At 29.5% G+C, this 18215-nt stretch overlaps 2 long non-coding RNA genes across 2 annotated transcripts in view; both read left to right on the top strand.

Moving 5' to 3' along the window:
• The first annotated feature begins 691 nt into the window (after positions 1 to 691).
• Positions 692 to 1893, top strand: LOC136973519 (uncharacterized). The gene is made up of 3 exons (XR_010880513.1): positions 692 to 797; positions 1364 to 1411; positions 1634 to 1893. It is a non-coding gene; the product is annotated as an uncharacterized lncRNA (long non-coding RNA).
• A 14648-nt stretch (positions 1894 to 16541) lies between these two features.
• LOC136973518 (uncharacterized) overlaps positions 16542 to 18215 on the top strand; it is a 44133-nt gene continuing 42459 nt past the window's right edge. Inside the window, exon 1 of the long non-coding RNA XR_010880512.1 lies at positions 16542 to 16772. This is a non-coding gene — a long non-coding RNA (uncharacterized lncRNA). The remainder of the gene's footprint in view (positions 16773 to 18215) is intronic.

Below are 18215 nucleotides of genomic sequence, written 5' to 3'. Positions count from 1 at the left end.
TAATTGAGTATTTGTGCGATCCGCAGCGCTGGATCCAGCTGGATTGCTGGATGAGGGATCCAGCAATTGCAATCCCTAGTTTCGACATTCCTTCCGCCACCGAATTACTCGAATATACAATAGCAATCTTATCGTTTTTTTCACATATAGTATAGAAATTTGTAAAAGATACATAATGCAGTGTTATAATAAAAAATTAATTTTAATTATTGCTGTACGTTAAAATATGAAAATTTATATTTTATAAAATACAAGGGAAGGTCATTGGAAGGTGGAATCGGCGCTTCCATCGCTTCCAATGACGGCACGCCACTGAGCTCGAGTCTTGGGTGATCTGTCGAGAAAGGTGCGTGCTTCCCGTGAGGACTTTCTATGGGAAACTTGTGTTAGACAAGCAAAGAAAACCCAGAAAACTCCGTGTTGGACCGAGTGTTAGGGTCTACGACCGAGGTTTAGAGGTTTTATGAACTAGTTGGTCCCTTAATAGGAGATGCTAAATTGTTTACAATGGGACCTAGCATATCTGAATCAACACATTATGAACATTTTCGAGTCAATTGAAACTCGAACCCGGATCCCCAAAACACTAGGATGACTTTACGATCCAGTCTGAAATTTTTGAAAATGTTTTCGAAAAATAATAGAGTGGATTGTCAAAATCCTCATTGTTACAAATGTTTTGTTGTTAGAAAATCAACTAATTGTTTATGCAGCCATGTATCTTCGAGACATATTTTTGTTTCTTATCGTTTTTTCAGCAATTTCAGAAAATGTTTGTTTTGAATTTTTTAAGGAAGGTAATAATAATAATAAATTGAGCATCAAACACAAGACCGTGTTATTTATTAAACACTTGGCACTTTTCCACTTCTATTAGTTGAGACGAGATTTTATTTCACTCGTTTCGGGCATTTCGCCCCTCTTCAGTCAACGTTAATTCCTTGAACTCAAGGGTGCGCGTGCATAGCACAATTTGGACCTCAAAGTTACAGCAACAAATGTACATGTTCTACGTACGGTTTTTAAAATCGAACGCAATAAATCTTTAATCGATTTGCGTTCGATTTTAAAAACCGTACGTAGAACATGTACATTTGTTGCTGTAACTTTGAGTCCAAATTGTGCTATGCACGCGCACCCTTGAGTTCAAGGAATTAACGTTGACTGAAGAGGGGCGAAATGCCCGAAACGAGTGAAATAAAATCTCGTCTCAATAGAAGTGGAAAAGTGCCAAGTGTTTAATAAATAACACGGTCTTGTGTTTGATGCTCAACATATAAGAAAACACGGTTTCAAGAATACCTAAATAATAATAAAATTCACAAATAAAATTTTCATTTTATATTTATTCGTTTGTTTGCAGATAATGCACAAGAAGACATTCCACCCGAATCAAAATCAAAACGTGAATGTAAGCATATTTTATCATTTCATTAGAGCTGAATTTAAACAAATTTACAGCATATCTCTCATGCTGAGAAGCTTCAATTAAAGGCCTTATGTCTTTAAATTTATTATTATTTAATGGAGGAGAAAGGGCTTCTATGTGTTATAGCTTAGGATTACAACACGTCTAAATTTGAACCTGCATCAGTTACTTTTATATCATTCCATTCGTACAATTTATTTACAGATTTCACTGAAATTTTAAAGAAATTTCAACAAAAAAGTAAAAAGTTAACCGAGAAATATTTACAAAATTTAAAAGTTGTGCCCGTATTAATTGAAATTCGATCGAGAATGAAATTATACACGGATACATTTTGGCAATATTTTCAATGCATACCTCCATCAAACGAAATTTGTTCAGGGAGGCAGATGCATCTGAACACATTTTGTATACGTTGCTGGGCGCATATTAAGCCACTAACGATCAAACTCCTTCGTGGCATGAAGATAACAACTTAGAAATTCTTCTACATAATAGAGAAATTTAGCATAATGGGAAAAAACCTAATTCTATCCTTACGAGCTCGAAGCAGAGAAAACGTTTTTTGAAAAATTGTGTAAATTTTGCATCATTTCTACAATTCTTAATGTGATTCTTGTCATTCTGGTAAGTTTATTTTAAAAAATTGCCCATTCTTTTATGTTGCAAATCATTTTGGCATTCTTGCAGCTTGTAAGAAATTATTTTAAGAGGGATTCTTCATTAGTTGATACGCTAAGAGAAGGTTAGCCTTGATTTTTATTTAATTTTTTTCTTTTGTAAATTATATTTTATTTAACAGATACTGAAGAAATTAGTTATGGTCACGAGAATCCATGGATAAGAAGGATGAGCCAGAAGTAGGAGAATTAACAGTAGACATAGATGATCCAGAAGATATATTAGTGATTAGAGATGATGAATCAGATGCAGAAGATTTACAGGAAATCGAGAAAATTGTAAATGATGATTCGGAACGCAAAGGATATGAAATCAAATTTAATGTTTTTTGTGAAATAACTTAAAAACGTAGGCGTTCACGCCAACACATTTACTTGAGAGAAAAAGAATACAAACTTTTAACGTAAAATTTGAAAACATTTTTAAAATTAAGTATTATCTACGCGCATGAGCATAGAGATGTAGAAGTGGAGACAAACGATCAGTTATTATTTATACGTTTATATAGATATAAACAAATAACATCGCTGTAGTATATAAATAGCTATATATACTATATATGTATTTATATACTATACACTACATACTATACGTTATACTATACTATACTATACAGTTATTTGTTTATATAAACGTATAAATAATAATAACTGATCGCTTATCTCCACTTCTACGTTAAATTAGGAATTAAAAAAGCTCTTTTCTTGACTTATTCTTTTTCCTCAAACTTATCTAATTTGGACGACTCATTTATATTACTAAAACTTTCTGTTTCGGAATATCAAGACCTAAATTGACTAAAATCGGATAAAATTAAATAAATTATTTCCTGTTGTTTCTTGTATTTTTCGTTTTAAAATTATAATGATAATAAATGCATTCGGATTGGATTGATGCAACGCAACACACAGGCGTTCTGCCAAGGGGAAACAATATAAAACTGGCTCCTTCTTTAGGGTGTTGACACGTGAAGAAAACATGGAAAACTGTACTATGCCAACCCATTAATCAGGCGTATACAGTTTCTACAATCAATTACCAATGCTCAGTGGTGTTATCTACTTGTCATACATATCGTTAGGAATAATTTCACAATTCTGCTCCTCAATTCAAAAATTGTAAGAAAGAACGTACTTTTTGGCTGCATATAGCAGACAAAAGTACCTTCTTTCTTACAAATATAATTAATAATCACTTTTAAAAATGTGCAACAATTAAACTATTGGCAAATAAAGCGCCATTTCTCGCCTTGTGGTGACTTTTAGCATTGATTATTTTTTACCAGTAAATCAACTCAATAAAAATATTTCATTGCAATAATAAATTCTAAGTAATTTATGTAGAAAATATTAGCGATTAGAGATGGTGAATCAGATGAATCATTTTTAACAAGCAAAAAATCACAAAAGTTTTAATTTATAATTACTATAGTTATAAATAAAATTAAATATAAAAAAATTAATAAAATACAGGTATACCGCAGGTTTACGTCTAGGGTTTCTCAAACGGGATCCCGGTTGTTTTTTTAACCCGGGAAATTTTCCTCATCCGGGAAATCCCGCAAATTTCTTAAAAATTCACTTTTTTCTTATTTTGCGTTAAGATTGAGGAAATTTTGCAAATAGAAAGTATAATTAACTCATAAACTATCAGAATTCATTTGTATTTATTAATTTTAAACCTACTTATTAGTTTTTTTAAATTTTTGCTCGTTATGGCATGTCACAAATGGTCAATAATCAATATGCAGCTTATTTGTGGCAGGACTCTGAAAATTCTTTACTTGTCAGAACCTGTAATATCTGGAATAATTGTGCTTATGCTGTCTTAATTTTTAACCATGCCCAGTAACTTCAATAACTGCATTATGCCGGGTTGTGCAAATTGGGCAAGGATACTTGCATACTTCGTATTCGTCTGTATGACGTTTTTCTTCATAAACCTGATTATTAAAGACAAACGAACTGCCGAATTATCGGTTATGAACTTGATGTTTCTATTGAAGCAGCCCAGGTAGACAAATCAAGAATACTAGAGAGCAAAAGAAGTACAGTACTACAATCTCGAAAACGAACTAGAATTCTTCCAGGTGAAAAAACGCATAACATCCGTCTTCTCTTAAAATGCATTAAAGACGATTCCACCCACATGAATTGAAGCGGAAAGGGCATTCTTGGTAGCGGGACCTTTCATTAGTTAAATAAGAACCAGATCGAGTGGTCGGAGTATTGACCATCTTTGCTTTTTAAAATCTTATTATAAAAATGTACAATATTTTGTATTGTTTTATTTAAATAACAAAAATTACCTTTTAACTTAGAAGTTTGATCTAAGTTCATTTTTTTCTTTAAATTTTCAACTCAATTTAAAGGCATTTTTGTTGTCGTTGTATGCAGTTTCCAGCAAACTTTAATAAATTTTTTTCTATTTGTGAAAATTTCTAAGTAATTCAAAAGGTAATTTTTAATATATATTTTACACTGTATTATTATTATGATTTTGGGGGTCGCAGAACGTATTAAATTACTTTAAAAAATGAAAAATAATTAATTCTATTCCAAGATTCCGGGAAACAGTTCACTTTTATCCCGGAATCCCGGGACAAGCAAAAGACCGGGAAATGAGAAACCCTAATATATATGTAATTTTTACGTTTAATAGAAATATTCAAAATTAATTATTTTTAATCATTCAACACTTAATTGACATAAATGATTATTGAATAATATATTTACTGTATCTTCTCTATTTATATCAAATCCTTTTCAAGATTAAAAAAAAAATGAAACGGCGGCACCGAAAATCTAATCGTCACGAAATTTTTGAATAAGTGAATGAAGCCATATAATATCTTTTAAATTAATTAGAACTAAATATACAGATTATAAAATATTAACTACAGAATTTTAGGGAAAATGTCACAAACTCGGCTTTAAAAATTATACTCTGTAAAAGAAGTGATAATTGTTTATATAACACGATTATACAGCTGGATGATTTAAAAATAGCAGGATAAGTCAAAGTAGGCCTATGACGTTTTACCATGTGATTACCATTTATACTGGTTATGTTTGAGGAATGCTCGCATAGACGGAGTTTTGGTAAATTTAGACCAATTACCCTAAATAACTATATTAGAATTTGAGGATACATTAATGTAACAATTTTTCGGCCGAATGTAACAATTTTTCGGCTAATTTTATGCAGATAAAATTAATAGAGTCATTTTTAATAATACGATAAAATTAATTGAATTTGTATGTACCGTATAAAAGCGTTCTTTTTATACAGTACATGTACAATATATTTCATTCAACAAAACTCGACTGCACGGAGAAGTTACTTCACAAATAATAAAAGGTTAAAGTGTAAATGTAAATAAATCTGTAAATATTTTGATTCCTTTAGTTTACTTTTGTAAGCGTTTTTAAGATCCGCTTGAAAATAAAGCGTATTATTTTAAATTTTTCATCACGTAATAAGATTTAATAATCATCACCACTCGAATTATATTAATCATTTTATTTCAAATGCGCTGAAATACGAACCGTAATTCCTCTAAGCGACAATCTGACGTCTTTATCGCCTTAGCCCATCCGATTATTATTTAATGATCGTCTCAGATATTATTGTTTACGCAATATTATGTAAAATGCACAGTATTGTGATTAACCAAACTGACCAAATTAAAATTAATTATTATAAATGAAGAAAATTATTGATATTCGTTTAAAAATTGACCGTATTTACTCGCATATAAGACGAGGTTTTTATCCATTTTTCACTGCTTCAAAAACCTAGGTCGTCTTATACGCGCCAGCGAAGGATTCTTATCGTTTTTGTATGATTTTTGTAAACTGTATATTCGCATTTTTTACCGGATTCTCGCCTTCTGGTGTTTAAAAACAAAAGTATTTTTATCTGGGTTGTTTGAATCGTTCTTGTGTATTGTCTGTGTAATGATGAATAGCATTAGGAAAAACAAAGCTTTTGAATTGAATTCCAAAATCTCACGAGAGCCCGATATAAGTTTTAATCTATTTCCACGTGAAAACAAATGATTATTTGGAAATTCGAAGAAACTCATAAGTGCCATCGACGAAGAGTGGATTCGACTGTAAAGAATTGGCGAAAAGGTTCCCGATTGTCCACCTTTACGTGAACAAATTATGTTGTCGATTTTACAAGATTTTTCCTTGAAGTTTAAAATGTCAGTGATTTTTGCGGGACAATGTGTGCATTTACGTGCATTTGATATTTTATTTGTTATTAAACGAAATAAAAAGTAGAATTGTATTAATAAATCTAATTTTCTTTATTTTGATCTTTAAAGTCACAACTCGTCCTATACACGAGATCGTCTTATAAGCGAGTAAATACGGTATTTTGAAGTTATAATTTATAGATATTTCTACATATTTTAAAATATTTAAAATCAAAACCACAAACAGAAATAAATAGGCCTATATAAATAGATTTAGCATTGCAACACGAATTGTTATGTGGCTATCCTCAGTTTTTTTCTGTAATTGATAGGTTGACGCACATGCAAGACGATTGTACGAAATGAGACGAAATTCAAATTACGAAACATCTGGAGGATGAGAATCATATTCAAATTACTGTCCTATTGCTTACGGCTGAAGGGGATCAACTATCGTGTAGCTGCCACAAAGAAAAATTATTTTTACGTCTTCTTCAAGTGGATTTCGTACGCTATTTTATAAAAATCAGATTTCATTAAGGCTTCAATGTTAAACGTTTACATTATCTTATTTTTTCCTGCGATTGGTTAAGGAAAAAAAATAAATATTAAATGATTGTTATGGAGTTGATCCGGAAAGAAATATCTTTTAAATTATTCTTTAAGTCTGATTTCTAACAGCAAATTTATTGTTTTGTCAACATCTTCATTTCCAACACAACGATAATAATCTCAGAATTCCTATATTGTTTATGATTTTAAAGGGAAAAGAATAGTAATGGAAATAATGTAACTATAAAAGCTGGTCTATGTCTGAAATCTCTTTGTTCAACCAAATTTTCATCGTTTGACAAATTTCATTTTATTGTCAAGCGAGCAGAATTAGATTTTCAAAATATCCGCATTTCTATTCTTTCAAGAAGACGTCGAAATGGTTGAAGTGCAAATATCTGCTCACTGCTTCTACAGAAAATAACTTTTCTGGAAATTTTGCAAGGTACGAAAGTATTTTAATATTAATCGTATCTTTTATTTAATTATATTTTCTACAATCGCTCTTATAAAATTGCTGACTTTTAAAATGTTTCGGTAAAGAGTTAAGTAGAGTAGAAGTTTGTTAATCCATGTTAGATGGATTATCAGACATTTTTGTATTTTCCCAAATTTCAATAAGTTATGTGATCCGAACACGTTGATGTAGATTTTGTACCAGTGCATACGGCTGTATGCTTCCGATTTGTTTACGCACAACTTTAACCAGCCTAAAGATGATACAGTGCATGACTATACGTTAAGATTGATTAAAAGTCCTGCAAAAACGTCAATAAGCACGTTATTGCATAAAATCAACACCCACAATGATTCATGTGCATATAATATTTATTTTCCAGACATGTATGCATACGATTCGCAAAAGCTAAATACGCTCCAATTCTAAGAAACTTGTCTTTAAGTACGTCGAATTTGTACTGGAATGTGGAAAAGAAAAGATTTCATTCGTGCACATTACTGAACTCAAAACACATTTGACAGCTGTAACGTAGCAATAATGTTCGTTCAACATAATACAATGTACTACTAGATCACATATACGTTAGTTTACCGAATTACACTGCGAGAGGATGCCGATTTACTAGCAATTTTGGAATATCGGGAGCCGGATTAACGAACACCCACTGTGGAATCTTAGTTTTTTTTTAAAATCTTTTTTCATTTATAAAGAGAACTCTTATAAGAACACAAACATGATCCAGGTTCGATTACGAGAATCGAACCAATTTCGTTTCGCCCAATTCTGCCTTTCTACTTTCGAGTAGACTTCTCATTATCACTTATTACTTTTCAATATCCATTACTCATTTACATAATTACTCAATATTTCTTAAGAGACTTTTATGACGATTTTTATTTTATTTTCATATCTGTTGAGCTACGAGTCCAATTTAAAATCTCATCAGAATCAAAAACTCGATTAATCAAAATTCATTTATGATTAGAATCAAAAGGATGGAAACGAGCAATTATTTATTGTAACATCGTCAATGCCGGGCTGCAGTTTTAATCATACTTTTAATTTATTTAATTTGAAACATATTCTCTCCACCTCAGATTAGCAGTGGCTTGCCCCTGTATATCATACTTTTCCTTTAACAATACAGTTGTGCCGGTCATCTATCTAACACTTTTCAGAGAAAAATTTTTGAATAGAAATAACGTGACTTCTGGTTTGCATCGGAAATTCTTATATAGTTAATCGGAGCCTCCTGCCTCTAAGGTTTCCATATTTGGTCTCGAGTTTTCATCTATCTAACTCCGTTCTCGAGAGCAAGGAAAGACAATGGACGGACGACAGTGAGAATTTATAGGTCTACAATTTTTCAAATTGCAGCCCAATAATGGATAATCCAATATTGTAATTTATTGAAATAGTGAAGATTTCGAGAGGATATTTTAATAAATTCCTATTTATTTTGTTACAATAAACACGCAAAAATATTGTTCTAACTTTAAGTGCTACAAACAAATAAAAAGTATACAATATTATATATAAATATATTTTCTTTGTATATTTCTATATTTGTTATAAATTCCAACGATGTAGATTCCCTTAGGCCTTTTATTTTCCAATTGACTCTGAAATAAGAGCAGTTTCACACTGAAATGCTAGCAATAAATCCCTACCATCCCTACTACAATTCAATAATTTTTTTAATGTTCAATTTAAATTGATACTTGCAGTAATTGTTTCAATATTACTTACTGTAATTGTTCATTCATAATATATTTTGTATGTTCCATTTTCCAATTTCAAGAGCAGAAAATTCTATTGCACAAGCCACAATTCTAATGGTTTTGTCATCGATGACGAAATCATTAGACGAAACCATTGACGGCCAGATGGCCGAGGTGGTCAAGAACCAAGCCAGCAATTCAAGAATTTTTCGATGGCGGTCAGTCCGGATATGTTGGGCCTTGTTCTTCAGCACCGTTGTGCCTGGCCTAAAGGTCTTCTTACGTCTCAGCGCAGGAACTTCAGACATCGCGCATGTATGGATATAATACTCGCATATCGAAATGTCAGATATCGAGCAACCTATTAGATAGGTAGACGATTTATAATCTGTCAAACTTTACGGAAAAACTTCATCTGTCAAATCTGACGGAAATTTCACCTATTGGACTTTCGATAATTTCGATTTTGACTTCTTGTGATTTTGAAATTTCGGGCTTTCGATTTTGACATGTCGGGACTTGTGGAGATTTTGATCGGATCCCAGTAATAAAACACACGAATCCTACTAGTGTGATTTTGTACAGTATTTTTGACTCTCCTCGAGCACTAAGAAGTAAGACCTTTTAGCGATATCCACACGACTCCACTAGAATCTATAGCAGGAACAGCTGGATGGAGACAGACAGACTTGACTTATCTGTCAACTCATTCGCGAAACGTTCTGAGCCGATCTAGATTCGAACCCCATACTCTCAGAATAGTAAAGTTTATCGCTCCTTCACCCGCCGTCTTAATGCCATAATTTAAACACGTACTTATTAATAAATCTTGTTAACTGGTGAATTGAATAAACGATAACGGTTCAAGCCTCTTCCAGTAGAAATGTTTTATTTTATCGAACGTTTTCGGCTGTCGGTACTTCTGCTGGAAGAGGCTTAAACAGTTATTATTTAAACACGTAGATTGATACTATAAATAAAATTACTTAGGTGTAAAATACGATTTTTGTATCAAAGTGATCACACAATCCAATTTTTATTTGTAATTCTCCCCCCCCTTTTTTACAAATGTCTCCATTGTTTATTGCTTAATTTTAGATTCTAGATACGGATGTAAATTGACAAAACAATGTTCCCGATTAAATAAATTAATAATGTTATCTCTTACATTTTGAACTATTGCACTTTCAGCAATCTTTGCTGATAGATTCAATGTTTTAAATTTAATCTAAAAACACACCTGTATCTCTAGACTATTTCTTTTTTAATTTTGTTTTTCTACATTTTTTACAAAATCAAATTTTATATTAAATTATGCAGATACAGGAAATTCTAAATATCCAAATAAATATAATTTTTTTTATAAACAGATCAGACATACTGAATTAATTTCTATAATTATTCAAATAAAATAATAAATAATTTTTTAAATAATTAAAAAAATGTTTTAATTACAAAAAAATTAAACTATTTAATTCAAGAACATTCAACTCATTTGAATTGGAAGAATTTCCTTTAAAAAAAGAGTCTGTTTTCCTTGCTTGCATTTAAAAATTAATTAAAAATAAAAGGCAATTCATTTACGAATTGTGTTGATTATTCTATAATTTACGGAAAATCCTGTATATTGTTGTGATGATAATTAATTAGCTGATACTCAAGAATATTTTCTATAAATGAGTAGGTATTGATATATCTTAAGATCATTTTTCGCTCACACGAAGAGACGAACAAATATATGTATAAAAATAAAGAAGAAAGTTAGCAGTTTTTTATTAAAAATGTTCACAAATTCAAAACCAAGAAATATTACGGAAAAGAAATTAGATTTATCATTTGTAATAAAAATTCCAAATGTTTTAAAATGAGTTGAATCCGAACGAAACCTGTGGATAAGGAGTTTTAAATAATATTTACTCTTAACTTTATAGACGTATTTAAAGATAATATGAAATAATTAAATGTTTTAGTAGAAATTCTTACAAAATATTTTTACAATTCTTATTCCGTATAGTCCTACGTTAAAAAGTAACCAAATAATCGAACTTGATTTAAATACTATTATAAAATCAACAATGATTCCGGTCCAGATATTAATTTTTAGAATATTTTATATTATTATTGGTGGATGCTTATTTTAGAATTTGTTAATCTGTAATCAAAGTATCATAAAAGAGACAAACTCGAATAAAAAATTTATTTAAAGGTAGGCTTGATTCTTCTCTCTTTAAATGACATGGCCATGTCTTATATTGAAAGTTTGACGGTAACTTTAGTCAACTGTATAAAAATTTATTGCTTTTTATTTTATCAGACTATTTTTTATCGGCGTATCTAGAATACTTCTGAAGATACGAATAATAAACTAAATAAAAGCGCAGTTATAATATTATATCTTTTATACTCTAAATAATTTGATTCTAAAACCATTCCAATACTTTAGTATGGTAACTATTAATTAAGCGAGACGTGTGACCAATAAATAAAACAATATAGGAAGCTGTTTAATAATTACAATTAAATATAATTATTTTTTTAATGTAAATTGATATAATTGAAAATTATTTAAATTATCGTTAAGTATAGGAAACTGAACGTGTTTTGGTTTAAAATGATCGAACATGAATAAATTTTTACAAAGTTTAACTGAACGTAGTATAAACAATTCAAGGCATTGTTTTTAAAGCTGTTTTGCATGTCAAGTTATTAACAGATATCATCACGAACAGACGGCCGGATGGCCAAGGCAGTTAAGGCGTAGGACCCGGTATCGAAGTCGGGCGAACCATCTTAAGATCTTGTAAAAGCAGTAAGTCCTGGATATGTCGGTCCTTGGTCCTTTAGGCCTACCGCTTGCTCCACTGCGAGTCTGGCCGATAGCATTGATGGAATAAGGTAGTGTTTTTCAACCATTTTCTAGTAGTTGCACCCCCAACTTGTTAAATTTTTTTTTCTTGTGGCACCCCCTACTTCTTTATCAATGTACACTTATTGCGCTTTTAATAATACGCGTAAGAAGTGTTATAACACTATTCCACACCGCCGAAGTGTCGTTGTGACACCCTAGAAAACCCGTTGAAAACTTTGGAGTGCATTCCTTCCGGAAGGTGGTTTTCAATCGGGATGACAAAGACCTTTCTATGGAAAATTAGTCCTATTTAGATCAGACATGTGAAGAAAACTCGGAAAACTAAGTGGTTAGCCCATTGGTGAGGCGCACAAACCATTGTTCAGCGTTTTATCCACTGGATCACTGATGGACACGGGTCTGGCTGAACTTACAACGGGTATAGACAGTCCTCTTAGCGTCCACAGGGCGGAAAAAATTAAAATAGAAAAAGAAAAATGCCACGAATAATTAATTAATCTTATCTTCATGTAATAGATAGACATTTAAAAAAATAGTTTATGAAGAAGAGTGAGACGATTTGAAATTTGGTATGGACAGAAAATATTTCAATGTTTTATATAAAAAATACGAATATTAATTTTTAACAGTGGCATTTTGAATTATATTTTGAAGATCGTACAAAACAATAAAAAAAATATAAAGTATTATATGAAACTAAACAGCCTGTTGATATGAAAAAATAGGCCTATATGAATTTTTTAAAATTCAATTTAAGTCTACATTTGTTTTTAAAACATTTTCTATAAGCAATATTTATTTTAAATTAAACTTTTTTAGCAGCAATATTAATAAATTAACCGCTAGTTACTTAAAAATACAACTTTTGCTAATTAAATAAGACTGGAAAGTAACGAATTTCTATTTTAGGAAAATCAGTAAAACTCTTGATTCTGAGAAATCATCATCAGGATCAATTAGTGTATTTTCGAAGAATTAATGATAATAAAAAGGCCTACGTATGGTTTTATGAGAATTTGATTTAATGATTAGAATGTAATTAATTTAAATATATGTAAATTAATTATACGCTAATCATAAAATGTAATTATCATCAGAAGATTTCATTCAATGTATGAATCTGTTGTAAAAATATATCATCATCAATAATTTAAAAAATAAACCAGCAACGAGTTGCTCAACTTTCTCGGCAACATTTCAATTTTTAGTGGCGCCATCTGTTATCATATTTTATTTTAAAAACTTGTTATATTTTTAATTATTAGGAAATGGAAACAAGCTTAATTTTAAGGATAGAGATGAGTTTTATAAAAAATTGTAAATGCTAGTAACGAGTAAAATCGTCATTAAGTCCGACCCTACTGGAGATACACACGACCCTCATTACCTTCCCACCCTCTCGATCTTTGACCACCAAAATTTAATAGAATAAATACCCCTAATAAACAAACCTCTCTGCAAACTTTCACAGATTTTCGACAAAAAACACGAGCTATTAAGCTTCAAACAGGATGAGCAAAATCGTGCTCAACACACACACACACACACACACCCTTCCACACCCACACACAAACTAACATCCATACTACAGACATTACCCCCTAATTTTTTTTGAATTTCTCTACGTTTCAAGGTATCCCGAGTCCAAAAATGTAAAAATCTTAAGGGGTAATTTTTTTGACCGATCGCCATCTTATATATAACAGCTGGAAAAATAATAAAGGAATTTCTTTTTAAAAAAATAATGTAAAATTTATATATATATATTAGCATTATTTATAAATTTCTCAAAGTAAAGAAAAACATTACGGAACGGTTTGCTATGACAAAATTCATACGAGCTTTTATCAATAATTAAGTTCAAACATTTTCAAAATGGTTAATTAATATATATAATAAAAATAATAAATTAATTTATTATTTTAATTAACTAATTAATTTGATTTAATTATTGAATTAATTTTTAATTATTTTTTATGTATTATTGCAAATATATCATTAAAAAGTTTAGTTTGTCTCATATAGGTCTACTTTTAGGTTATATTTTTACCGCTAAAATGGACATTTATATCTTTTAAACAAAGCCTTTTCTTATTTAGCATAAGCGAAAATTAGATTCTATTAATATTTTCACAATAAACAAATGATTTTTTATTTATTTATTATTTTAATCGGTAGAAGAATAAATTAATTGATTTGTTTTTAAAACACTGATATGGGCCTATAAATTAAAAACATTTAGCACATTGTAATCCATTTAAGCAAAAATTTACCAGTTTAAATTATTAATGTAAGTCATTAAAATAAGAACAAATTATTCTTTAACAGAAATTTCATATTATAATAATTTATTATTTAAAAATTAAGAGAAAATAATTCATTTTTGTATCATTCAAAAAATTAAATTGTAAAATATAATGTTAAATTATCTATGTAAAGAAACATTTAGTTATTAAAATACAAAGAGAATTTATAATAAAACTAAGGGAATAAAAATGCATTAATTGAAAGCAGCAAATTTTTTCTAGAAATTAAATTCACAAATTAAAATAATGATTTCTTGCATTTTAAATTAGTAAAAGTTTTCATCTAGTTTTCAACATGTTTATTCCAGATTTAATATTAGAATATATTATTAATGAAAACACGCTTTCTAAAATTAGTTTTCTGTATTTAACTACTTTTATAATACGTAATAGATAATAAATAGCTTAACATTATGCACAAGTATAAATGTTCCTCGGTAAATTGTTTTTTAAAATATTCTTTCGATAAGATAAACAGTAAGTGTTTATACACTTTTGCTGTGATTTTTTCAAATTTGATAAAAGTCATTTATAAAAAATAATAATAATCATTTCTATTTGCAGATATTCAAAAAAAAAAAAAATTGTTCAGATATTCCTTAAAAAGATTAAATTAAATCACTATTTTAACCGAAGTAACATATTTTAAATATATAACAACATTTATGCAAATTAGATGAATTAAAAAACATTAACATTTGTGTAATTTTATCACTAAAATTTTAAAACTTAAATTTAAAACTGTCAACGAATCAAGCTTAAAACAAACTGTAAAACTGCAATCACAAATTACCTATTAATTTACCATTGGAAATCCCGGGAGAATTGATTCTATCAATAATGACAATTTAGGGTAACGGTTTAAATTAATAAATAAGCGAGAAACAGGAGCGTAGTTACAATGCACACAAATCAATAGGCTATCGGGATCGAACAAATTGTTTATATATATATATTAATTATTGTCTTACCTCAACCTCCCGCCACCTTGGTTGGCGATAAATTTAACTCTGTTCTGAGCGTAAGTGCGAGTACATCACTGGATTATACTTTATCAGTCAATTTATCTTTATGAAATTATTATCTCTTATTATAAACAGGTTATTTACACGCGGAATAAAATAAAAATTATTTAACATCTCGTTATCTTTTTAGCGGAAATACAAAACTGTACAATTATTTAGTTAATAAATCTCTACATCGAGTTTAAAAAAATAAAATCGATGTATTTACATAAGAGTTGTCATATCGTGAAGTAAATATTAATATTAACAGTAAAGTGCGTCGTTGTCTGTAATTTAATCGTTATTTTGAAATGCAATAGGGGGACAAAGAACAAATTCGCAACTCCTACGTTAAAACAGAGCTTAACTCTTTATAGGCTAGAGTTATATAAATTGGCTTAATCTTGATAAAGATTGGTTAATTAATAACAAAGATCAACTTTCATAATAACTTTTTAAATAATTTACGCTTATCTATGTAGGCCTAAACTATTAATTAGGTAAATATGAAATAGGTAAAACGTTGATTGTAATTCAGGGAGATGATAAGTTATACATTAACCTTAATAGCTCTAGAATTTTTGAGAATAATCAGTAACAATTAAAGAAAATTAACGTTATAAATAATTACAATTGGAGAAAGCAAGACTTCCGGATATCTCGAGTTAATTAAACTCTAGTGAACGTTAGTAAATATATGTTTATTATCTAATAACAAATTTCAATTTGTATGTTAATTTTTATTATTAAATTAGACAAATAATTAAATATTTCTATGAGTATTTTTTAATTAAATTTTCAAAGATTAATTTATTAAAATGCCATTAGAATTTATTTATAAAAATTTAAGGTTAAGTACAGTACATTACAACGGATTACATTTTCGAAGAAAGATTTTTCACAGCAGGAAGAGAAGAGAATAAAGTTTTAGGTTTATAATTAGTTGTTAACGTTACTTTCGATTACTTAACAATTTTAAAATTCATAAAGTTATTTTTATTATTAACTTTTAACGCAACGGTTATATTAATTACACACTGACGGGTGATAAGACCACATTTTCCTTCTACACAATTACGGCTGGGCTGTGGTAGGCGTTGCTGTTAGTTACTATATCCTTCAGGAAAAATGATCGAAAGTTCTTATGTATTATTAATTAATACTTTGGAAAAAGTATGTAGGCATAAGCTCGTTTAGTAATTATTAATACAGGTAAATTAGTTTCTATTCTTTTCTACCGGATGTTTTTACGATAACACAAAAGACGTTTCGCATTTATTCTTAGAAAAATATCTGTTTAATTTTTTACTACGGTATCGGATGACGTGACGATTTACGCATCGAAAAACAATTTCTGATTGGTCGTTTTCTCGGTTAATATCGAGCATCCTGAAAATGTGACACGGTTCCTGCTATTGGATGACACCATAAATGATGTCATCTCGCCTCAGCTATAAAGGAAGAACAAGTTTCACCCTGAACCTTTTAACCGTCAACAAGAGTTGAAGGGATTCCAGAACAGGTTGCGAAAAATTATTTTATTCAAGTAAGTTCATTTCTATTATGTAACCTATCTAGACATTAAAATTTTAATTTATATATTTACAAACGATAGATTATAATTATTTCATCTTTTAAATTATAATCATAATCAAAATGTTTCATGAATAAATTATGAAAGTCTGATGAATTGTTTACGCTTTTACGTTAATTTTCCTCTTGTTTTCGGTCATTTATTTCATAAACATCGCAAGCTCATAATGAATTATAATTATTATTTATCGCAGAAATTTCTTTACGCTCCGTTTTCATTTTTACTAATAAAATATTTAAAGAAAATTTAATGTAGGAAGAATGAATGTAAACTATATTTAAGCTGACGTTAAACGATCTTTTATTATATTTCGACTTAAACAAATTGTTTCGTAACGTTAAACGTGAAAAAGTTATTCGAAAAAAAAAAAATGACAATGTTTATAAGTAAAAAACAGAAAAAATATATATACTTTTTGTAGCATAAATTCTGTAGAGTATTATATCAACAGGTGTTGGAATTTCTCTGGTTCTATTTTCTCTCGAAATGTCTTATTGAAGAGCATTATAGGAATGCACTTTTCGTTAAAAGAAATTTCCTCCAACTTTGTTCGAAACGATTCTTAACGGAAGATTGACGTACTGCTTGCATTTCTATCTTTTACTTTTTAACTCCGTTAAACAGTTTCGATACGTTCGTGTAAACAAGAGATTTAATTTCACGCCGTATTTATTTGTTTTCGTTTCTTTATTTTCGAGTCCACTTGTGGATTTCTTATTTTCTTTTTGCAAACAGGTAAAACAAAATTATCGAAACAATTATTAAGAGAATTTTCCAAAACATTGGCATCTGGATATGAAATACCAAGACAAAGAAGTAAGAAGTTTTCCTGTATGTATATATATTTTCTCCCTTTTTCTAATTTACTAAATCTCTTGGCTATTCAGTGCTCGTGTTAAGTTTCTTTTCCATTGTGAGAAGTGCTTCTTTCGAATAATCGCTGGCTGCTCTTGATAAGCCTCGGTTAAACATAAACGATGATTAAACAGCGCTGAAGGGCTCTCCGTTGTCAGCAGCAATCGCCCCGTGTGATCTCCCCAGGCAATATTGTCGAATTGCAAACCTCTTTTGAAACATCGATAGAAGAAAAATGCAAATACTCCAAAGAAAATTCCATTTTTAAAATTTGAAGGATATTTTTAAGTTTTGTAAAAATTTTTGTCCATTTATAATAATTATTCGCTTATATTGTCGTCAATTGAACGTACTTGAATAAACGTTCGACAATTTCCGGCTTATAATCATTTTCTTTCTTTCGCCGATTTTCAATATATATTTTGCAATTTTTGAATTTTTATGAATGACAATCGATCAATTTGGTCATAAAAAATAACATTTTTTTTATTCTAATTAAATTATTTATGACTTAAATAAGATATTTAAATAGATTTTCTT

The sequence above is a fragment of the Centruroides vittatus genome, unplaced genomic scaffold (genome assembly GCF_030686945.1).
Source record: "Centruroides vittatus isolate TY-2023 unplaced genomic scaffold, ASM3068694v2 contig_3187, whole genome shotgun sequence".
NCBI classification, from domain to species: domain Eukaryota; kingdom Metazoa; phylum Arthropoda; class Arachnida; order Scorpiones; family Buthidae; genus Centruroides; species Centruroides vittatus.
This window is presented reverse-complemented; position numbering and strand designations above follow the sequence as displayed.